Below are 26,174 nucleotides of genomic sequence, written 5' to 3' on the forward strand. Positions count from 1 at the left end.
GCGTTTGTCATGCCTATGACGAATACGATATTCGCGAGATACAAGTTTAATGAGAAGACGCAGGGTACAAACGAGACTTTTGATCACTTTGTAACAGAGTTAAAATTGCTGTAACGGAGTTAAAATTGCTGGTAAAGGACTGTGCTTATGCAAACGAAGATGAGATGGGCATGGATAGAATAGTGTTTGGCACAAACTGAGCAAAACTGTGATAGAATCTTTTAAGTGCTGGGTCTGAGCTAACATTAAATAAAGCCGTGGACATCGCAAGATCGCACGAGATAGCACAAGCACAGCTGAGAACCTTTGATGCATGTACTCCGAGCGGCTCACGTGAACTGACTTTGCAGGACTGGGAAAGGTAAACCCGTGCATGCAGTGTGTGATATCTCAGATAAAGAGGAAGACGAGCTGCTTATTGATGCAGTAGGAAAGGAACAACCCTCTGACACTGAACAAGCCTTTGTACAAATATCAATAGGAAAGCAAGGGTAAAGCTTAAGTTTAAATTACGTTCATAGACACGCTGGTGCTAAATATTCGCAGGCAAATCCACAACTTAATACCGGGAATGCCAGTTAAACATCTTAGATTCACGAGTACCGATTTGGGTAGTGATCACTTCAATGAATGAAACCTGTTATCTTTACAACGGTTGCCAACGAAGATGAGATGGTCAGGGACAGACTAGACAAACACAGAATGTAACTTGAGCACAACACATTCTCCAAAGACAAACCTGATTGAAAGAAATAATGATAATCAAATCCTTGATGACAGCAACACTCATAACAGTGACAAAACAATTACAATGACAATCATGTTACATTATTTTTAAAATGTTTCCTTTTCTTTTTCATAAATTCTTTAACACACTACTTCTCCGCTGCGAAGCACGGGTATTTTGCTAGTCTATATATAAAATCCAACGTCTCTCTGTCTGTCTGCTTTTCACGAGAGAACTACTTAATGGATTTAGATCAGGTTTTTTTCTATAATTTGCTTGAACATTACGGTTGATATAGCGACTTCTCTCATTTCACTATGTATCACAGTTTCCTTTGCGGTATCAATTTATTTGTGTGAATCTGAGAGATACACTGCAGGTTGAGGGGAAGGGGGCAGGGACCTCCTCACTCACACTCCAGCCTTGGGGTGTTCCTTACCTCCGCTTAGCTAGCAAACAAGAGAACTACTTAACAATTGCGATTTTTTTTTTTCTATAATTTGCTTGAACATTCCGGTTGATTTTGCAACTTCTTTCATTGAGCTAAGTATCACAGTACGCTTGCAAGAGTGATATATTTGCGCTAATCTGAGACAGAGTTTGCAGGCCAAGCGGAGGGGGAAGCGTGACGTCAGGAGTAAGGAGCCAGGAACGGCCATCCTCACTGTCCTGTTTCACTAATATGCAGGCGGAGCCACAGGGGACGGCTAGTCTGTAACAACTTTGGCCAGTATTGCATTATATAACAGCAAACATTCCGACTACGATTTTGCCACTCCCTGCAATTTGTGTATGAATATGAATAATAAATGAGTGAATCTGTCCTCAACTGGATTATTACAAAGCATTGCATTATTTGATATCCTGTATTCCAGCCACGCACTGCTTTCTGTTGCATTAATGAGTCGCAAAAGTACACGCCTTACCAGCTTTAACAGAATTTGAAAACTTTAATACTGATTATATTGGTTGTTCGTGGATATCAGACAAATCCATGAGCTGATTAATCCTTCAATGTCTTGTGGGTGGGTGGTTGTAGATTTTGTTGTAGATTTTCTAGCACACTCAGTAATAGCATTGGTACCACACCCATCGCTAAAGTGAGCACAGCAAGCAGCAGAGTTTCCCCTCACCATTGTAGTGTCACTGAAATTTTCAGTGCCATTTGGCACTTGTTTGTTTATTTCAGTGATAAAACCTAAAACAGCTGTTTGTCGAAACATAGCTGAACAGTAATTAGTGACAGGTGAATTGCAATTCTTTTTGAACAACTCTTTTCAGTGACTCATATGAATCGAATCAGCGTAGCTCAACAGGAGTGCCAAATGTGACAATGCAGGTTCGTTCCACATTCCCATCTTGCCTCTGGGAGCCCTGAACTATTTACACTGTCTGTAATGTTACCGATGAGCTAAACAGTGAGGCAACAACATAGCATGTTTCAAAATAAAACAAAACAAGGTGTTCAAATAAATAGTTCAGTGATTCTCCAAAAGTCATTAAATAAATAAATAACCCATAAAAGAAACGTGGAGGTTTAAAAATCAATACAAACACAATCCTTTAAAAACGAAGTTAAAACGTTGGTGGAAGCAGTCTTTTAAAACAATGACAAGCCTGGTGCTTCTTTTACTCTAGAGTCTCACCTGCTTCTCCCATTTGGGCCCTGCAGCAGGCGAGATGCTCTCTCTGCAGCTGACCTTCTTTCAATCACACAGGTCTGGAGGCCTTCCGATAATACCTTCGATCGCGCACTCATCCCAGACCAGGACTTAGCTTCTCTCCAACGGCCAGGACTCCCACACTGGAGATTACCTGCTCAAATCTCCCAACTCCTGCTGTCTTCCACGGCGAGTCACCTCCCTCACTAGTCACTGCCGCTCTTCTCCAAATGCTCAGTGGGAGCGACTACAATCAACTGCCCTAGGTGTTAGATAAACATCTTGCTAGGGCCCACAGTCCAGCTACATTCGAGCCTGCTCTCGCTCGTTCACATGATCTCCTTCGCACTCTCTCTCTCTCACACACCGGCTTTCTCCTTACTTCCTTCCAGCAACCTCCGTCTCTTTCTCTTTCCATTCAATCTCCTTCCAACCGCCTCAAGCTTCTATTTAATTAAGAACGTGGCAGTTGTGGCCAATCAGCGGTTCCCAGGACAATCACAGACGTGGACGATTTCTCACCTGTGCGCTAGGTGAGAAACACCCATGCCACGAATCATCCCAAGACCCGCACGGCCACACACCACCACACCCCCTCTCTAAGCCGCGAGTGCGGTGATTATTTATTTAAAATTGGCCTTTGACAAGAGAACTGTGGACCCGCTATACCACAGTATCTAGCTGATAGCCTCCTATTAATGTCACATGATTTGAGTAGCTATGATTTGGCAAGATTTTAAGTCAATCTTAATTTTTAAACCTTGTTATGTAGACATACGCCACATAATCGATATCCAAATACTTTTTAGGAGTTAAATGAATTTTTCTACTGATAATTTTAACACTGGTGATGTCACTGTTTGAGTTTATAAACAACTGATATTTTAATCAAGAGAGATATGTATTAAAATGCATGTATGTAGTAGAGGCTAATATTCATTTGAGAAACAAAAAATAAAACCTTAAGCTTTAGGGTGGGTCAATGAGGAACAGGATTGGCCTAGGCCCACTCAGGCCTAATACTGGGGCTTCCCTAATTTAACAGTGAATGCATTTGCCAACATAATCCTTAAAGAACCTAACATCATACACAGCACAATGCCTATTCAGACAATAAATTCAGTAATTTACTAATACTTTCACCATATCTTCAACTTCAGACATGCAGTGCAAGTGGGTGTAAACTTCAGTGTAAATATCAGGAGCCATGAATGAAGAAGCAGTCTGGCACTCTTGCACAAAAGATGGCAGGGAGCGTATTTCACTTTTACACAACATCTGGTCTACTAGACAGCTAAGGATGCATGTGTGACTGCACACAATATGCTTGTTTAAATTCAAGACAATTGTATTGACATTGCAGAAGCACATTCAAAGTGGAAGATGTCTGCCCCGACTACACCGAAAGAAATGGCTTTGTGAGAAGTGCTTTTTCAAAATGTTACTTTTGATTGGTGTTTCTTTTTAACTTTGTCACTTTGGGGAAATGAGAAAGCAAAACATTTACTTTGTGTAATGTGTGCAGGTGTTCAATCGTTATAATTATTGTAATTGCCGCAGTTGTTTCAGCATCTAAATCATGACGTCTCCGTCAATTGTTTTAATTTTAAGAAGTACTTATTGCTGCTTATCTTAAACTTGGTGGATGGCTGGGGGAAGCTGATAAACAGAATATGCCAAACATTGTCCAGGCTGAATGGTAAAGAGTAGCACAGTGGAGACAGCTTACTGCTTCACACCTCCTGCCTCCAAATCCCAACCCAGGAAATTATCCATGTGAAGGTTGCATGTTCTCCTCATTGGCTTTATTTGGCCTTGGCTTGGTTTTCTTCATCCATACCAAAGCAATGTGTATTACATTAGCTAGACACTCTGATTCTGCAAGAAACTGTCTGCACCCAATTTATAATTAGAGGCCATGTCTTGCTTGTCAGTGAGCAGCAGTAACAAGTTATTAATTAAGGAAGTGTCTGCAATGAAAACACGCAGTCCTCCAGGAACTGCATTTGGTGTTTCTGGACTAGGGAATCACTGGAGTCATTAAAAAATCAGACCAGTATCTCACAGAGGAGCACAGTGCAAGAACAAGAACGGAAATGGAAATCAAGAAGATGTAATAACCTCATCATTTTGTGGTGAAGTGAGTAAGGGGTCCATGGCAGTGCGTCTTTGGTTTTTAAAATAAAAACTGAGGCAGCGCAGTACCTTCTTGATGAGGGAGTTGGCTAATTGTGGTTAATGTGCTCACAAGCGGCCAACATAGCTGTCCCTCATCAGAGTTCAGTGGATCATTTAATACACTTGCACTCATTGGGGATAAAAGTTGTCTGTGAGGAAAAACAAAAGATGAAAAAAAAATACAGAATGAAGGTAAAAAGGATGTTAGGATCAAGGTGGAAAATTTAAAGGTGGCTTGGTGGTTGCAGAACAGAGGCACTCTGGACATAGAGTAGCTCCTATTGCATATGGGTTAGGAGCAGGACTGGCTAATTGGCAAGGGATGGCGGTGGTGACACAAGATGAAGAGTACTGACTGTGCTTGCCAGGATCTCATCTTCAGCAGCTGAGCACACCACATGGAGGAGACACGGTTGAGGAAAAACACAGATGAAATTGAGACAGCTGTGGAAATCACAAATAGTGGCAGCAGTGGGATGGATTAGTGGCAGTGTGAACCAAGATGGAAGTGGAAAGAATGAGAGGAATTGGTGTCTGAACCATTAAGGAACCCACATACGCAAGCCTGGAAGGGCGGTTTTAATTATGGACTTTTAAAAACACTTATTTATTGGTTTAACTGAGATTTTTAGAAAGTTATATTTCTTTTTATGTCCTGTATTTTAAATGGTGGACTTGGGTGTGTGGGGTTTTATTGTACTTTTAGTGCCGAGCCATGCCACAGACTCCTTGCAATTGTCAGCTTATGGGGAGTGGAATGTGGTGAGGTGAGTAAGGGGTCCATGGCAGTACCTGTTTGTTTTATTTTTTTTAATAAAAACAGTGAAGCTTAGCAGATCCCATGAGTGCAGGTGTGTGAGAGAAAAGCCATGTGGCCGTGGAGATTTTTATGAGGAAATTTGCTAATTGTAGCTAAAGTTCTTGCAAGCATTTGACACACCTACTCTCAAATCAAGAGAGAGAAAATGAGAATGAAAGCGTGAGAAGGATGTTAGGATTAAGGTGGAGCATTGCAAAAAGGAAATGAAGCTTCACAGTCAGAAAAGCCCTGTGTGGAACAGTGGCACTTCAGCAGTAAAGTTGCTCTGGCTGAGCATCGGGCAGAAGCAGGAGAGGCTGATTGCTCCATTGTGGTCCCACAGATGCCACGGGATGGTGGTGGGGACACAAATTGTGAAGAATTCACTGTACTCGCTATGTCTCGTCTTTGGTGGCTAAGCAGAGGAGGTGAGGTTGAGTACAGACACACCGAGGCTCATGGCATTTAATGAACTGATCCTGAGGTTATTTTAAGCCTTTATTTTAGCTTATCTGTTGGATTATCTATTGCTGATGTTACCCGCCACCTAAACCTTTTTATTGCATTATTTATTTACTTAGTTAGCACTGAATTGTATTTCTTGGACACTTCTGTTAAATAAATTGGCACAATGTACTTTGTACTCTCCCTTGTTGTTTAGTGTCCTCATTCGTTGTAGTCCATTTTGGTCTATGATTATCGATGTCCTGGGTTCAATGATGACTAGGCCAGCTACGGACAACTTGAGCATCATAAATTTGTTTTTTGTTAGTTTATATAGGTAAAGCAAACAGAAATTTTATAGAAACTACCCAGAATTCCATCCATTATCCAACCCGCTATATCCTAACTACAGGGTCACGGGGGTCTGCTGGAGCCAATCCCAGCCAACACAGGGCGCAAAGATGGAAACAAAGCCCGGGCAGGGCACCAGCCTACCACAGGGCACACACACCAAGCACAATTTAGAATCGCCAATGCACCTAACCTGCATGTCTTTGGGAGGAAACCCATGCAGACACGGGGAGAACATGCAAACTCCACGCAGGGAGGACCCGGGAAGTGAACCCAGGTCTCCTAACTGTGAGGCAGCAGCACTACCCACTGCGCCACCTAGAATTCTAATTTCCTAATTTGAAAACTAATAATAAAAGTCATGACAAGCAAGAATGAATCTGGTTCCCCAAAACACTGAATCTCATGATTTGGTAGGTACATGGAACAGACTCTCCAAGAGACAGCGAGACAGAGGGAAATGGGAAAAAAACAAAGAATGAACAAACGGTCATAGGGGCGAGCTAATTAGCTTAAAGTATTTCTTTATTGCTCATTCAGGAAGCATTGCTGTCTTCTTCTAGTCCCACTAGTAAATGGAAACCTGTTTGCCTCCCCAGCTTTTTTCCTGTCAGGCTCCATTTTTTATTTGCAATATATAGTCTATTGTAAGCATAAAAACAAAATATAAAGCTTATTTCAATAGTAATTTTTTTAGTGATGAGCCTTTATGCACTAAGATACAAAAAGAATGTTATTATGAAACTTGAAGTATATATACAGAATAACTACACACACACACACACACACAGATAAGTGACTAATAATTCCATTATACCTCGTCCCTACAATAAAGTGTTACTATTTCAATACTAGCAATCATGAGGCACATTTGCATGTTTGTTCATTTCAAACCAGCCACAGGATGCTCTCCTGGTGAATTTCCTGCTGAAAGCAATTTAACTTCCCCATTGATCATCTGCTTATTCTTTTCCTGCATACAAGAGAAATTAGCAAGTCCATAAAAGCCTACAAAATTGGAAGAAAAATGACAATGGTTTTTTGTTATATTACTTTAATTAATACAGTGCTTCCAGATCTGCAGACTGCTGAGAAGTCATGGACTTTTACTCACAAAAATTTAAAACCAAAGGCTGCCAGGCTGTCAGTGTAGATTTGTCACTGCTGGGATTTACTGAGCCACCAGTCAGTCTAGTAAAACAATGCATGTGTAACAAGTGGTGAGTACATTTTTAATTTACCACAAAAAAATATTAGAATAGTCACCCAATGTTTATTTTACATAACTCTTTGCCTGATAAGCACTATTGCAATATAACTGTGGGCAAGGTGGTGGAATGGTGGTTAACACCGAGACCATGCAGCAGCAGAGTCCTGGTTTGAACCCCAGCCCAGGCATTGTCTGTAGGGGCTTTTTCTGAGGTACTCCGGTATTTTTCCGACATCCAAGGCACAAGCACGTTAGGTTAAGTGGTGATTCTAAACTGCCTGTGTGTGGGTGTGGGTGTGTGTGTGTATGTTTGTATGTTTGTGTGTGCGACTGACTGACCCTATTATGGGCTAAGGCCTCAACTGTAGATTCCTCTAGTAATTATGAGCACAACAGTTCTTTCATTTAACTGATGGTTTATTCAGATGTTCACCAAGCAAGATCATTATACAAATTATCACCATTGTGAGAAGTGCAATTAATAAACAGAGATAAAAACAAAGCTACACTCTATCTTCCTACTTCTTATTAATCATGGTGATTCACAGGCTTTGAATAAAACCTTACACAGTTTTACCCTACACAGAGAGCTATACTTACTTCAATATGTTGCTTATATTCTCATCACACTTGCATGTAATTGCATTTAAAATACTTCTAATATAAAAAAAAAATCAATCTTCTCACACTTTAATAATATATACAGTATTCCACATGGAAAAATCTTACTTTAAATCTTGGAAATTAAAGTTCTATTCCTTAACAAACAATAGGGTCTTGCTGGACATTTACTAATTTGAATACGCAATGTTTACATTTATTACAAACAAACTAGAAGTTAAACATAATTTAACTTTCAAAACATACCTCATTGAATGCTTAATACAATAGAAAGACAAAAGTACTTACTTCTCTGTTTAATTATCAATATCTACACACCACTTGATAGGCTGTGGCACATTACTGCACACTCTGCAAGCACACGCTTCTTATAAAACATGCCGTTAGTTCCTGGTAATGATGGGCAAGTCGTGAACGATTTGTTCTTTTTTAAAGACTCTTTTCAGTAAATCATATGAACTGATTCATGAGCTCAAATGAATTGATCCAGTGGAGCTCAACAGGAGTGCTAAAGTGCACACGTGTCCTTCCTGCTGATGTTGTCAGCGTCTTTCAATTCGCTGATAGATGTTTAAGAACAACCTGACTCGTGAGTCTTGACTCATTGGATTTGTGAACAAGTCGCTACCTGATACACAGTCTAACGATTCTCATTTATCTGATTCATGAATGATTCGCTATGAGATGCACAATTCTCATTCACTTGTGATTCTGCAACAAAACGTCTTATTTTAATTATGCATCTTAATTGTGTTATCATGCTTTGAGTATGGAAACAGGATATAATCATATGAATTATCGTGTTAAATATGTCATTAATTATACATAAATAATTGTGTATTTATATATAATAAGTTACATAAAATATTTATGTGTAATTATTTATATAGAAATTAATGAGAGGTGAAGCAAAATTATACCTTTTATTGACTAGCTAAAAAGATTACATATAGCTTGCATATTGTAATCTTTTTAGTTAGCCAATAAAAGGTATCATTTTGCTTGACTTCTCATTAAATCCATAATGGCTAACATGGTACAACATATATGTACCCGTTGAATCCGAACACAGGGGTCTACTGGAGCCAATCCCAGCCAACACAGGGCAAGGTGCCAACCCACTGCAGGACACACACAAACACACCCACACACCAGGGCCAATTTAGAATCGACAATCCACCTAACCTGCATGTCTTTGGACTGTGGGAGGAAACCGGAGCGCCCGGAGGAAACCCATGCAGACACGGGGAGAACACGCAAACTCCACATAGGGAGGACCCGGGAAGCGAACCCAGGTCTCCAAGCTGCAAGGCAGCAGTGCTACCCACTGCGCCACCGTGCCACCCTAGCTATCCTCTTTAATAAAACCCCTGTGTGCATCCAGGTGTCCGTGTGTGTGTGTCTTCGGGTGAAGTGCGCATGCGCGGGGCCACACGGCACGTGTTCAGTTTCTTCCTGTGCATTCCCTGTGTGTGCAGAGAGAGACAGACAGACAGACAGACCCACCCACCCGCAGATCCGCGCGAGAGACAGTCACGCACGCACGCACGCACGCACGCACGCACGCATGCATGTACGACAGACACACTCACACACACACACACACACAGGCAGGGGGGGACAGACACGCACGCACGCATTGATGCAATGTTACTTTTCTTGGTTGTTTATTAGATTACAGATTTTTTAAATGTTCATTTTTTTCCCTGTGCTTACAACTCATTAAAAAAGGTGTTTTTAGCGAGCAGGTCGTAAGGCTATAGCGCGAACTCTTGCAGTGTTAGTTTTCTCTGTTGTTCAAGGTTTTCTTAGTGTTATTCAATGTTTTTACATTTAGTTTACTATTACGCTGTGCATTCAATGGTATAATTAACTATATTTGTGCTTAAAATCTTAAAAATTATATATTTGCATACAGTTCATACGGTCTGGAACGGATTAATTGTATTTACATACAGTCCTATGGGGGAAATTACTTCGGTTCCACTGTATTACTCTCCGACAAAATTACAGGCATTTTATGGAAATAGAAACCAGTATTACTGAGAGAGAAAATTAAAGGCACACAATACAATGACGCATATTACAGCCACATACAAGGTCCCTTGCCATTTAACATAGACTGCTCCTACTAATGTTAATGCACTACTGTTCTAGCGCCCGTTATTGTAACGGGCTTAATGTCTAGTATATATATAAACTAATAAATGATTACTTATATACATGCAAACATATAATGTACAAATGATTAAATTATATATTTCTGATGTGATTTCCCCTTGGACTTTCCATATATGCCAGACTGTATATCAATCAAATAAATCACAAGAATTGATTCACTTAAATGAGCAGTTCGAAAGAATCAGATCATCAGAGTGAATCAAAATGGCCATCACTAGTTCTTGGAACTTCCTCAGCAACAACATTCCCTCTAAAAATGAACTTGTTACACTTTGTTCCCCCACTGCTTATATGCACATTGTACACTACGTGCAAACAGTTTATTATCTGTTAAAATTAATTAGTTAATTACTACCTTGTGTGAAGCAGTTTAGTAATCTATGATTACCTATATATTTTTTGACAAATATATTATTTGCTGTATATCTCCTGTATTTATTAGTTATATTGCGTATATATTATTAACTGTATAGCTAATAATATATGTGTGCTCTACCATAGTAACACAGTAAATTAACAAGTTAGAAAATGTATGCATGGCACGTTAATGGACTTGCATAACTAAATTTGAAATTTAGACAATTTTATGTTTTCTTAGGTCAAAGAGTTTTGACGATTTTGTTTATTTAATATTTTTTGACACTGAGACTTGTTCAAAATTAACAGTTATAATATTATGCAATCAAATTTGCAGACTACACTGAAAACACACTTTTTAACAGCACTTTACAATATCATGTAGCTACAACCATAGTCCAAAAAGGCTTGTATTGTCTCAATAGCTTTCATAGCAAATTCCAATTTAAGCAATATAAAAATGGCATCGATTGATGTCCTGTTGTTAGTTGTTGGCTGTAAAAGGTCTATGACTAATAGCCATTCAAATTTCATAAAAATGACATTTTTTTCAAAGAATTACCTGGTAGAAATATAATCTATACATCTCAAGGTAAAATTTTTGGCTGCTTCACATCATGACATAGGGCAGGTCTTGAGCTTTACTGATAGCTGTGTCAGAGAAATATAGAATCATTCACGATAAGATGAAGATATTGTGTGGCTGGGAGGATGTTTTTTAGTGTAACTAGGGGGCTTTGCTCGCCAAAGACCTGCGCTATGCGCCAGCCACTTCGTGTCTTTGCTTTTTGTGTTGTGAAGAGGGTAGCTGAACGCACCCCAAGGAGATCCAGTCTCTCTTCTGAGACTCTCTCTTAAACGGTGATACAATGGGAAACAAATGCAGTTTTTTTTACATCCTCTTTGCTCGATCAGCTGCTGGCTTGCTGCAACTGCTGCTGCTGCTGCTGCTGCTGCCCTGCCGTGTGAACTACATCTCGCACAGCGCTTCGAACATTTAAAAGTCTGTGCAGCAGCTGCCCTTTTGTCTCATTGCCTTGTCTCTCTTCACCCCCAGACATCCTCTGCTCCTGTTGGAGATTCCGCTCATGAGGCGCACCCCTATGAAGAGGAAGATTTTCTATTCTTTTAATTGTGAGACGGAACTGTCCACTCCAACTACACACAGAGCTCAATTCACTCCTGAAAGAGACTTATGTTTGTTTGAAGTATTTGAATGTTTCTGTTTCTAAAATCTCCTGTGTATCTGTGCAACTATGCGACCCAAGTGTGGCAGCGTATGTGGATTCACTTTCATCAAACAACAAATCTTTTAATTCTCATGGATACGCCTCTTCATTGGGAAGAAACACTACTTTTCCCTGATGGCGACAAGAATTAGACGATCTACAAGTCTCCGACTTAAAGTTTAAATCCGAACAATATATTCGATCTCTTTTCTCTGTTCCGTTATTTCACCGAGTAATAATTTCCATTTGTTTGCACTAATACAATCTGTACTGTCATTTTTTTGAGACTTTCAAATTTTTCGTACTTCCATTATCTCTAACCTGCTCTGCATGTGCCAACATTTTTGAATTCTTTATGACATTCTACTTTGTCATCTACTCTTGGCTTTTATTTCCGGCCCAGGGCATTGTTAAATCTCTTGGCTCAAAGTCTCATCTCACAGGACGTGAAAGTGTCTCTCTGAGAAAGTGTCATCTCTCTGAAAAAGTCTTGTCTCAAGTTTTTTTATATATTAGAGAGACATCTTGTAAATACTGAGTTCATAGTTGTTCAGTCTGTACTTATTGAATAATGCCTGCATAATTCCTTTCTTCTAGTTATGTGACATTTTCTTTTTTGTTTGTTTTTTTTATTCATTTTTATATTTTTTCTCAATCTTTTCTCAATAACTAGGAGAAGCGAGCTGGTGTATAAGCAGCTTGCACATATGCACTTCCCAGAGCATTTGACTAACTTATATCAGATCAGTTTTGCTATCAAGGCAAGTAAAAGAAGGAAATAAAATTTGCAAGCTGAAGTGACTGCCTTCACAGTTAATTTATAACAGCAAACAGTTGTACAGAATGTTTTTCTGTTTCAAGATAGAAGATTTTGCATATTTAACCAATGCCTTTAAATGGGAGATTGTGATATTTTAAAAAATGACAGTATGCTCTATTCAAGATATCTCAATAAAACATGTTTTTCCTGAAAAATGGAATGTAACAACATAGTCCATTTAGAGAGGCAGTGCTACTTCTCTAAAATTATAAATAGTAATGCTGGTCACTCAATGGAATGCCTCCAAAAAACTACCAGTGAAATTTATTTTATTATTTTTTTAAACACAAAATAAATGATATTAGAAATAATATAGTACAGTACATTCCCCCAAAGCTGATCCTATTAAATTCTGGTATTTCCTTTTAAGCAAATTAAATTGGTTAAGCTGGATAGATTTACTCAATCTATGTGGAATGATTTTGCAACTGAAACCCTCCACTTGCATCCCCGACACAATACCAACAAGCTTTTTCAAAGAAGTATCAGATGTGCTAACTGAGAGTGTTCTTGACATAGTAAATTCATCATTAGATATGGAGGTCTTCCCAGACTGTCTTAAGACTACTGTTGTTAAACCCCTGCCCAAGAAAAATAATCTTGACTCTTCTGTTTTTGACTGTACTAGGCCAATTTCTCACCTGTTTTCTTAAATACAACTGTACAAAAGGCAGAAATTACGCAGTTAAATGATCAGTTGAATAAGCATGCTATTCTTGACAAGATTCAGTCAGGTTTTAGAACAAATCACAGTATAGAAACTGTGCTAGTTAAAGTAGTACATGACCTGTGGGTAAATGCAGTCAGAGGCCGTTTGTCTGTTTACATCCTCTTAGATCTGAGTGTCTCATTTGATACCATTGATCACAATATTCTTATAAATCGCCTTAGTCAGTTGGTGGGCCACTCTGGCAATGTTTTTAAATTGGTTTGAGTCTTATTTAACAGGTTGAAAATTCGTTGTTAGTTGTAGTAATTATAGTTCAAAGACACATGATATTCCATATGGTGTTCCACAAGGATCTATCCTAGGTCCACTGCTCTTTTCGATTTCCATGCTTCCATTAGGTCAGATTATCTCAAGACATAATGGGAGCTACCACAGCTATGCTGAAGACACACAACTGTATTTATCAATAGCAATAGCGCCTGATGATCCAGACTCTCTTGGTTCGCTGACCTAATGTCTTACTTGTGTTTTTGAGTGGATGAGTAGCAATTTTCTCAAACTAAAAAGAAGAAAAAAGAAATCTTAGTGATTGTCAAAAATGGATATAATGAGGGTATTAGAAATAAACTTGATCCGTTAGGCTTAAAAGTCAAGACAGACGTAAAGAATTTAGGGGTAACTATTGACTCTGACCTAAATTTTAAATCACAAATTAATCAGATTACTAGGACAGCATTTTTTTTACTTAAGTAATATAGCAAAAATTAGACCCCATATAACTTTGCAAGATTCTAAAAAATTAGTTCACGCTTTTGTTTTTAGTCAACTAGATTACTGTAATGCACTCCTATCAGGACTACCAAAGAAAGACATCAATCGGTTGCAATGAGTACAGAATGCAGCTACCAGAATCTTAACTAGGAAAAGAAAATCTGAGCACGTCTCTGCAGTTTTGATATCATTATATTGGTTTCCCCTGCCATTCAAAATTGACTTTAAAATACTGCTTATGGTTTAGAAAGCCTTAAATAATCCCTCTCTGTTCCATATAAAGTATTGGAATGCCTGTCACCTTACACTCCAGGTTGTAACCTTAGATCTTCAAATGAGTGTCTACTTATAATTCCAAGAGGTAAACTTAAAAGAAGTGCTGAGGCAGCCATCTGCTGTTATGCACCTAAAGTCTGGAATAGCTTACCGATAGAAATTCACCAGGCTAATAAGGTGGAGCACTTTAAAAAACTGCTAAGAACCCATTATTTTAATAAGACTTTCTTATAGCTACATTTTTGTGTATTCCTAATAAGATGTATGTGCATTAAATTACTATTTTCATCAAGGCTCTGCAAATCTGTACTAAACCCTACTATTCTCTGCTGTTCTTTTTCTGGCTTTCTGTGGTGGCGTTCTGCGCCACCATCACCTGATCAAAGCACCGTGCAGTCCCTACATTGTTGGTTCAAAGGCCAGATGTCCACATGACCGTCATCATCAAATTCTTGCATACAAAGCCTAACAGCCACAAGGACTAATTGAGATCATTTATGTTAGGTAGAATGCCCAGTAGGGGCTGAGTGGTCTATTGGCATTGGAACCCCTGCAGATTTTTTTTTTTATTTAGCGCATCTGGAGGTTTTTTTTTTGTATTTTGTTTATTTCTGCCCTCCTGTCCATCTGACCTTACTTGATTCTTTGCTACTTGGTATTGACTAATCTTATTTTTATTTCATATAAACTTGTTTTTCTTCATCTTGTAAATCACTTTGAGCTAACATTTGTATGAAAATGTGCTATATAAATAAATGTTGTTCTTGTTGTCATGGAGATCGGAACAGTTTTGTCATAGCAATTCACAGATAAGTGTAGAATTTAACCTTTAACCTTTTCTAGAAAACTATCCTATATGGAAGAGAATTATGATGTAAGAAATGAAGATTTAACAATTAAGTTATTCCTTGTGAGTGGCACCATTGGCATGAGAAGGCTAAGCATCCTTTTGTCATATCTACAGACAATTGCTGCGTAATTTATCTGAAACTAAATAAATGCGTTAAAGCTGGCAAGTTCATTGGTCCCTTTTTCTTCAGTAGGTGTAATATTACCATAGCATATCATGTAGTGAATAAGAATTCAGAGTGCAATATTCTATATAAACAACAAAATAAAACAGAACCCTCTGCTGAAGCATAGATTATATTACTCCCTGAATTATTTGTGGCTGCTACTGTGGTTGAACACTTACTTCCAGATATTTTTTAATTTGTCTTAAAATATACTGAAGAACAAATATTTTCCCTCAGATATAGCTAATGATATGACATTTGTGCCAAATTTTGCCAGTGAAGAAGTTATAAACTGAGCTTATGTTTTAGTATTTACAGGTCAGACTTTAAAAAATAAAAATGCTATGGAATGACCTCAAGATAGCCGTTCACACCAAACATCCTAAGAATATAGTTGAGATAAAGCAGCTATGTAAGAAAGAATGGTCCAAAATTAACTAAATGTTCAGCAGGTCTGCTGTGCAGCTACCAGAAGTACGTAACTAAGGTTATTGCTTCCAAAGTGGAATCCCAAAGCACATAAGTCCCAATAAGTTCCAGGGCACGTATTACGAAACACTTCCAATAATGCCCACTTGAGGCACTACCGTCAGACCCCTGCTAGTAATAAGTGAAAGAGCTGAACCATTAATAAAATAAAAAGATTTACTTCACAAAAAGCTCTCAAAACACATTAATCTCCATGGAAAACCAAAGGCAAAAAAAGGGTTGCAAGCAAGGGCAATCAAAGGTGAACACGTCCCAATACACAATCTAATGGCAAAGTCAAAACACATTCAATGAATCTCACAAGCACAGAACTCATCTAAGAAACAGCAAACTAGTGTGCAAATTAATACTAAGAAACACCAAACTCCTGAGAAAATTCAAATGGAACCTCCAGTAATTGTGGGTGACCCTCCAGATTTATAGGATGGATTGCAGTCCCTGATGGTGATTGACAGGTGGGCCGACCTCTTTGGGGACCACTTACGAAGCACATGAAACAGGCAGCTTGTATACATAGACAAAACCAAAAATAGAGAAAATTGCACATAAACAGCACAAAAAGAATAAAAAATTAACAAAACAGACAGCAAACATAAATTTGAATCCTAGCCAGGGGTGGAACTCCTGAGACATGACAAAGTGAGGTTCAACCAGATATTAAATCCAAGGGCTCACTTACTTTTTCACAACACACTGTGAATGTTTGATGGGTGTGTTTAATAAAGACATGAATAATTATAACTAGCGACTGGGAGCCCGATCAAATCGGACTACAAATTCTACGTTTGTGAAATTCATACTTTCTCTGCAAAGAATTATTTGTTTTTTTAAGTCCTTGAAATGATTTTGTTATCATGGCACTGATTTGTGCTTAAAATAGACCTTTTCGGCCGATGTAATGTAAAAGCTTCCTGTTTACACGGGGCTGCAAGATGTGAACTCAGCTCTTCGACGCACCTCATTTGATTTTTTCCGGCAAACAAATTTTCAAAACAAACCGTATTTTACGACTCTAATCAGAGTCAGAGTAATAATTATGTTGCCGTGGTCATTTTAGATCTGAGATTAGCTAACAATGACCGTTGTTAATATCCAGCCGTCATTACTCAGTTTGCCAATAGATGTCAGAAGGACGGATGCCAAAACCGAACTGTCCAAAGATAGATTTTGAACTACCAAGCAAATGGCGATACGTTCTAAATTACTTACGGTTCCGGAGCTGTCGAAGGGTTTAAGTCAGTCGACGATGTTAGTCCTGGAAAGTACGCCCCACCAAACCTTAACTTACTGTTATCTGCTCGAACCAACACCGACTTACTCTACTCGGCTGTCCAGCGGCGTCACTGAAGCATTCTAACATTCTTAGCCAATCATGCAATATTGCGTCCGCGTTTGCCACATTATGTTCTAACTACATGGGTAGAGTCCCATTGCATGGTTCTAATTTGTATTGAGTCGAGGTATTGATGCGAACACCATAGATATGGATAGTATCAAATTATAAGCATATTGTGTTTGTCTGTACTTTTTTGTGACACGATAAGTAGTGTGTTGGTTAGGGGTAGGGTTAAGATTTATTTTTTTTAAACTAGGGGGCTTTGCCCCCTCCCCCCCAGGGTGCGCTACGCTCCAGCCACTTTGCTTCTCTTTGTTGTGAAGGGGGGAGGTAAACACACGCTAAGGAGATGCGAACGGATCAGCTGCTGGCTTTCTGCTGCTGCCGAGCTGCGTGTTCTCCTTGTTGCACTGCGCGTCGATCATTTAAAAGCCTGTACAGCAGCTGTCCTTTTGTCTCACTGCCTACTCTCACGGGAAATTAGTGTCTCTCGTTGGATGTCAAAGTGTCGTCCATGTATTGACCCAAGATTTTTTTTATTATAATAGAGAGATCTGTTCAGTGTACTGCCCAGAACTTATGTTAGTGTTGAGTGATTTTCTGGATGTATACATTTTAGTAATCACAACTCTAAACTGCCCACAGTGCTCTTTTGTGATCATTTTCTATTTTTTTCCTTTGAAAGTCTCTACTAAACGGTAGGGCCTCCCAGACATTAATGATTTTTGCACACAAACTCCTTCAAAGCAAGTGATCTGCTAATTTCACACACAGGCAGTGTCCATCGCAAAACTGTGTTTCATTTTTGGATGATTTCCATTTTCACCCAATGACCCTGAACTGGATTAAACAAGTTTATCAATGTTTATGGTATGATATCCTCTGTTCATTTTGTTCAAATTTTCTAGATGTTTTGGCATTTCCCTATTGATTTCACATGGAGCATAAATATCAATCTATTTCAACTTTGCAGTCTGAGATTACAATATGTGCACAGTGCTGGACAAGAAATATTTTTATGTATGTGGCATTTTAAACAGCACAGGGACAATTTGGCTGCCACTTTTTGCTAGTGTCATTATATACTGAAATTTTCCATTCATTGTTTTTTATGTTATAAATAAGTGTGTCACAAAAGCCACGATGAGACAAAGCAAGGTTTGGGGCAGCCACCCGTATAATTTGTTTTCCTGGCTGCAAAGCGTTCTTTTCAAATGATAGCACTGCTGTGCACAAAACCGAGTACAATACAGAACTGAGGGCATAGGGAAAAGGAGGAGGTTTTTAAAGGGGAAGACAGGAAGTGAGATCATAGGGGTCGGGCTCATTGAGGTCTTCAGCCATTGGTTCGGGCCCGGATGTGACATCACAGGGGCCAGAGCCGGCAAGGTCTCCTTCAATAGGGTTGGTCCCAGAAGTGACGTCAGGAGAGCCAGGCAGAATCTCCCGGGAATGGCCTGCAGGCAAGGAAGAAAAAGAGTCAGTGCACTCATCCTGGTATGTCTCAGAACTGTCCTTACCCGAGCCCTTTAGCTGCCTCCCATGCGCACGTGTGTGACAAGTGATATTTATCAAGAGAAGATGATCTAATGAAGGTATTGGCTTTGTAAAGCACTTTTAATACAGCTCTCTTGAAACATTTACACTTACAAATCCACTGAATTCAATTCAGAGTTGAGGGAGGGTACGCCAGTCTATTGCAAAGCCCACTCACGCTCACAGAGTGTTATATAGTAGCAAAGTAAAAATGTTGTTACTGTAGCTGAATATATTTTGAGAATATTTGTACTTTACTTGACTTTTCACTTTTACTGCTCTACATTTTCAAACACAAATGGTTACTTTAACCCCAATATATTTTGCTACTGCGGTGGGTTGGCACCCTCCCCGGGGTTTGTTTCCTGCTTTGCGCCCTGTGTTGACTGGGATTGGCTCCAGCAGACCCCCTTGACCCTTTAGTTAGGATATAGCTGGTTGGATAATGGATGGATGGATATTTTGCTATACACATACATTACAGCAGCGGTTCTCAACCTGTGGGGAAGTAACAAAAAGGGGAGCGCAAAGATATGAAAAACAGAAAACAAGAATCGAAAATATGAAAAACAAATCTATTGAAACCAAAAGAAATGAACTTAAACTACATTGTGATACTAAACAAATAAATATAGAGTTAGATAAAAGTCGATAAAAGTTAAGTAGGTATAATAAAATTTGTAGCGGTGTATCAGCAGCAAAAAAATAAGAATAAATTTTATTACGGTTTCAAAAAAAGTTACGGGGGGGCGTGATTAAAACTGTTATGAACACTCGGGTCACAAATACTTAAAGGTTGAAAAACGCTGCATTACAGCAATATTAAACCAAATTTGCAGAATATTTTACTAAGTCAATTATCAAAAATATGGACTTCCTCTGCTTTAGGACAGTTTGCGTATATAAAGAATGTGAGATGCTTTTCAAACTGCTAACACTGACACCTTGTCATCTGCACAGTTATTCAAGTACACCTTGCTGCAGCCTGGAGAATGGGGCGGGGCTGGACATTGGTGACACACAGTCCCAATCTCAGTTATTTCCAGACTCTGTCCTCACTGCAGATTGTCAGACAGAGCAGAGCCAATCAGCAGGCTGGAGAGAGGTGTTCTTGTGCATTCGTGTGCTGTGATTTGCTCACCTTGTACCGCGTGTTGCTTACATATCTGCTCACATTATGCTGGATATCACAACTCCAAAGCAGATTGTGAACTAGTTGGAAAGGCCATTCCTTTGGTTGTAAAATTAGATGAGATAAAGTCCAGGTAAAGCATTTTATTAAACATTATTCAATGAAAGGCAATGTCTTATCCAAGTTTGTCTGGATGAATAATATTATTAAACCAATTATGTCGATTTTCATGTAGTCCGGTGTTAATGAAGAAAACAGAGTTCTTTTTAGGGCCAGTGAATCTTTAAAAATGTTTTCCATTTAAATTATTTGTAATTGGGTGTTCACATTCTGAAAATTCACATTATGAGGGGTCTTTCAGGAGTGGATTAGCTCCTTAAATTGGGGAGGCCTGAACAACTCCGCTATTATTGACTACCCTATTAAATAAGGATATGATTATTAAGATGTCCACTCAGGCTGAATGTCACTGCTTCAAGCAGTAGTTTCTTGGCTCATCTTTTAGTGATTGTAACAGGACTGACATGTAAATTGAAGATAGGTTGAATTATTTTAAATTTGTAAGAACTTTTTTGATTGTATATGCGGAAGATGATCTGCTGTGGTGACCCCTAATGGGAGCAGCCAAAAGAAGAAGAAGATAACACAGAGAGAGATCCCACACTTACTTGTACTTTTGATGCTTAAGAACACTTAGAACTTCTACTTCAGTAGTTTCCTCATAGGAAATGTTTATGAAAGGCTTTTAAATGGTGTATGCAATGAACAGAACTGAAAAAAACAAAATGAAATAAAGGTTGATTGAGACATCGATTTGTTCGGGGAATACTGACAGTGTTTACTCTGAAAGTTTACATAAATTAAAACAGACTGCTTGGTTTGCAAAAGACTTTCTAATAATGCTTACAGTGCAGGGCACTCTAAAAATGAGAATGTAGTGACATGTTTTATCCTGAAAGGTGCTGTATAAAATAAACATTGATTGATTACTAAAAAAAAGGACATAAACCAGGATTTTATTTAAATGCCTGACTGGTAAATATCAGAGAGGGTCCTCTGAACTTCAGAAGCCTTACAGACTGCTGATGACTTCTTAGATGCTGGATTTTGTCCTAGAATCCTGGCCCCTAAGGAGAGAGCGTTTCAAAAACGTGCTGAGCATCTTCCTCGTGTGAGATGGCAGGCAGCTCACATTCACCCTCTATACTTTCATTCCGCACAGAACAAAAAAAGGAGGCCTTGATATCTGTAATCAAACAGAACCAATCACACTGATCAGACAAAGTAGACGTTTGACGTCCTTGGGGAGGAACAGTCCACTAGGAGTACTCCACCTGTGAGCCTGTGTGAGTGACAAGACGAGGAGAAAGGGAAAGACAGAAAGGAGTTTTCTTTTGTAGTAGGCAAAGTACACATTTCTGAGACTCAGTTTCCCAGTGGAAACCGCTGTAAAGCTGTAATGAGGAGCTCCCTGGGGCTGCCAAAGCAAAAGAAAACCTTTTCATGGGATGCCTCCACTGGAAGATAAGTAATGGAATATGAAAACATCTGTCCAGACAGCAAAACAGTCTTAGAGTAGAAAAAAAAATTGAAAAAAACTGTTTCTTTCATTAAAAATGCTAAAGTAACAGCGGACAAATAATCCAGAGTGCAGAATTTGGCCATGGTGGGAGATCTTGAATGAAGATATCAAAATGAAGTCTTATTCAAAATGTTGTGTAAAAGTAACTTGCTTATTGATAAATAAGACTTCTTCTTTGAAAATGTCTGGGCTGAATTAAGGGAGTATAATTTGTTGGTAACAGTTTAAAATGGATGTGTTATATAATAAACCATTAATCACCTATGACTATGTAACACAAATAAAGTCTTTGTTGGGGTCTTTTCAAATCCACTACCAGTTCAACGTTTGGGCACCTCCAAAAATATTTTGGTAGACATTGCTACTTTTTTTTTAACTCTTTCAGGGCTGATGTTGACTTTTGTCTAATTTCAGGGGTAGAGGACGGTAATCGGGTGTAAACTGCGACAAAACTCTCCCTTATGTTTTAGTTCCACTCTCTTTGCTTGAAAGAAAGTTATGTAGCCTTGTTGATTTGACCAAAACTCCCTGCACGTCCAAGAGTAGTGAAGAGCAAACAGCCTCGAAAATGGCAGCGACATCTGGCAAGACTAACACAAAATACTCCATGGACGTTTTATGTATTATTGCTCTGACTTTTTGGACTCTGAGTTTGATGCAAGTGATCTGGAGATGGAAAACAAAAGTGAGGTACCAGCATCAGCCTATCGGCCCCCAGCTAATTGTGGTGCTGGACACGTTCGTGTAGCAGATACGCCTACAGCAGTGTTCGCCTAGGAGGACCACACTGCGACTGCCATCGTTACCCGCCTGCTGTGCAAAGGCAGAGAGGTAGCCGGCCCACCGTGCATTCCTGCACAGCCACTGCTGCCAGAGATGCCAAACAGGTGCCAACAGCAACCACAGCACACAGCAACAGATGTTTTATGTTGATTTGCATGTGAAACCAGTGCATTGGGTGCTTTTCAGAAAACTGAGTTTTTTGGAGAAAATATTCAGCCCTCAAAGAGTTAATCAGGATACCATTAAATTTACAAATACATCTCAGACATCACTAGTGTTGCTGGTGGCATTTACTGCTTGAAATGACTCATTTTTAATTTATGATTCACATCTAACTGTAAAGCCTTATTTTCAGCAGCCATTTCTTTAGTGTCCTAATGGTCAGCTTCCTTAGCACATCCTTAATTACTGTAGTCATTCTATACTAGTTATATTACCTGTCTTAGACGGGTTAAAATCTAAGTAATCGATGTAGACCACAGTGCACCACCTATTGGAATGCTTTGTGTAATATATATATATAGTATTACAGCAGTTGGTGCATCACAAACATTTTTAGAAATAAAATGTATCATCACAAATGTGATATGCCATCTGCTGGAATGACAGAGACGTACCATCTAGACAGACACACAGATACACAGACAGTTTTCCTTTCAGTAAGGTGGATGCTAATTGGTTTATAGAGAAAACTTTGTAATTGCATTAGCACCACTGAAACCTGTTATTCTGATCACTTGGGTACTGTCATTCCTAAACTTTACTTCTGGATCCAAAAATTACCAAAATGCAACAACTTTCTCAAGAAACATGTCTGTTAATATTGTTTATTAAGCTTATCCCATGTGATAGATTGTCAAGAACCCGAAAATTTCCTTCAAATACATCCACTACTACCTGAGGAGAAGAAGGCAAACTGGTTCTAACCAGGAGAGAAAAACAAGAGGAAGGCCCAGGTACGCAACTGCAAAGGAGGAGAAACACATCAAGGTCTGTGCCATCTGCAACATTTCACATATGCCCTCTTCTCTTAAAATAGTAATAATGGCAAACTATAGTTTTAAATCAATTTAATGGTAATTTGATAAAAAGGTATTCATTTCTATTTAAAAACATGAACATTTCTGAGTGTTTCCAGACTTATGATTGGTAGTGTGGCATTATAGGTAACCCACATGTTAAAGTTGTCGTCTTCTTCTTCTTCGTCTTCATCCTTCCCACTATGGCTTTACAGCATTGACTTTTCGTTAATCCACCTTTGGTATTTTAATCTCTGAATCGCCATACTCTTCATTATATTCATTTTCTCATTGTTAAAGTTGTCTTGTGTGCTTTAAACTTATGTTAAGACCAATGAAAATGTTTTTTAAGATCTTGTTACATGGCATAAAGCGCTTGATGGAGCCTCCATAGGTAGGCCATATTCTAAGGTGTGACTAATGCCTTGTTAGCCTTATAAAGACTAAACAAAGAATTTATTAAGATTTCATATCAAAACTTGACTATTAGATATGCCTAGGTGGCCATTTATAGACTGTTACCATTTATGTAAGGGTGGCACAAACTGCAGAATATTCAGATCTTTGAATAATGATCAATCTCCAGGCATTCCAAAGATGTGAAAGTTTTGTTAATTTATAACTCTACATCTGGTCCAGTGCATAGACTGGTTCCCCATGTAGGTTGACTAATGCTGCAGGGACAGACTTCAGCTTCCCTACAGTCTTTGAACTTGGTTCAGAAAATCTATAGATAAAGGTGTACAGGCTGTGGCTAATGATGACTAAAACAATTTGTGCGAAACTGAAATTACAGTGAAACTCAATATTTTGCTTTGCAAAAAGGTTCATGATGCAAATTGCATTTTGCTTCCTTTGGAATTTTTGCCATTCACATAAGAAAGAAGGCACTTAGTTTCTGTCTGAAGTATGTACATGCATTAATTCCACATGTGCTTACCTGTCATTTACTATTTAAATAAAGATAAAGTCACAATAAAAATCACCTGACTCATTTCCTATCACATGTAGAAATTTTATTGAGCCAACAAACAAGTCCTAGTAGTACAGTACCAACTTTGAAAATTATGATGACAATTGTGGCAATCACAATCCTAAAGATGTACGGCATAAGGAAAAGAAACCTGAAACTCCATGTCACTTGGAGAGACCGTATCCTTTACCTCTACTTCTTTAAGAAGCATGAGAAAAGAAAGGGTGGCTGCTGGGTAATGGTGGGTGGGCTGGAAAATTGACTTCCTGTTGTCAGAAACGTGTGTCAGAGAGGCAGCTGGAGGACTCACAAAGGGATAATGCCATGCCAGACCAAGGTGTGGCAGAGTGCACTGATCTTTCCTCTTTATCATTGGCAGCCCAACTATGGGAAATTTCACCTGGCCTCGTTGACGTCACTTCCAGCTCCGATTACATCACTTCCCCTGCTACGCTTTAAAACTGCCATGTTTGCCTGCCTGTACTGTTCAGTGTTGGACTGAGGTCTGTACCATTTGAACCACAAATTCTGATTTGGCAGCCTGTAACACGAATGTAAGTTTAATGTCACTGTGCTCTGTACAAGAAATTATTTTATAAATTTAATCACATATGCAGGCCAAAGTTAGCACACAGGGGCTAGTCAGCATTTAGAAACCACTAGTCTAGCAGTTTGGAGAATGAAGGGGACAACTGCGAGGGTAGGCATTGTGCTATTCCTGTATTTTGGAGATGAAATTGAATCCTTTCCTTTCCTTGTTTGGAGACCAGAGAGGGGCCTGCACGTGGAACAGACAGTATAAATATGTGGACAAACAGTCAAACACTTCGAAGCCAATGGACGGACAGATGCGTGAGATCGTCATTCGTCCCGAAAACCCTTTCAGCGCAGCGATGGAAAAATGACAGACTGTATAGACCAAGATCCCAGCTTGGTATTGTCTTGTTATTATGGCTTTCCATCTGTAATGCCGCATAAATCGTCAGTAAAGAAAGCTAAGTTATTTTCTCTTATGTGATTTTTACCGCCATATCACTATGGGAGAGATATCACCTTTTAATATCATATGTCTATATTTTTCGGTTACTTAAAACGCCGCAATTTCAAAGAGCTTATTCCAACTATGGAGCAATTGCCCTAAAGAAAACACAGCTGATTTCAAGTATATGCCTCCAACCCTTTCTCTTTGTCTTGTGGAATCCTTTCACACCATGTACTAGAGATCTCCTAGTTATGAAAATGCAGTAATTTGCATGGTATTGCATTTTATTGTGTCTTCATTTGGAAAATATGCAGCATATTTTTAAAAAACATGCCGCATTCTTCCAAGGGGATGTAAACAAAAGGCTAAACTGAACTAAGTTCACCGGAGTGCGGATTACATGCTTTACGCATAGAGGTAGTAATGTTACTTGTCTTCCACTGCAACAAACCTGTAAACCCTCCAAAAAAAGTCTTTTTAGTGAGTTTCACATTTCACATTTGGAAAATCGCCTGCAAAATTAATTTTCATATCTGTTTTGCAAAACTGCATGTGAGTTGGAGCTTGCCTGTTTTGCTCACCACTAGCCCTTATAGTTGGGTTCAGTAAATGAGTGGATTTCATGATGAAACTCCAGAAATTGCTACCTGCCACAAATAAATATTAGGTACTGAACATTGGTGTAAAGTCACATTTTTATCTAAAAACATTCATGAAAAATGTCATCAAAACTTTAGCTTTGAACGTCATCCATTAATTCTCAAATCTTGCAATTCATACATCAAGACCGTGTAGAGAAGCAATTAAGAAGGCTTATGGTATGTTAACTGTTGGTCTGACATGTGGAATGAAAGTCAATGGAGACATTATACAAAGTTGTCTGTTTTTACCTGCATTTTTATCACTCTTTAATTTAATATTGTTTTTATCAGTATGCTGCTGCTGGAGGATGTGAATTTCCCCTTGGGATTAATAAAGTATCTATCTATCTATCTATCTATCTATCTATCTATCTATCTATCTATCTATCT

Source organism: Polypterus senegalus, chromosome 7 (assembly GCF_016835505.1).
Source record: "Polypterus senegalus isolate Bchr_013 chromosome 7, ASM1683550v1, whole genome shotgun sequence".
NCBI classification, from domain to species: domain Eukaryota; kingdom Metazoa; phylum Chordata; class Cladistia; order Polypteriformes; family Polypteridae; genus Polypterus; species Polypterus senegalus.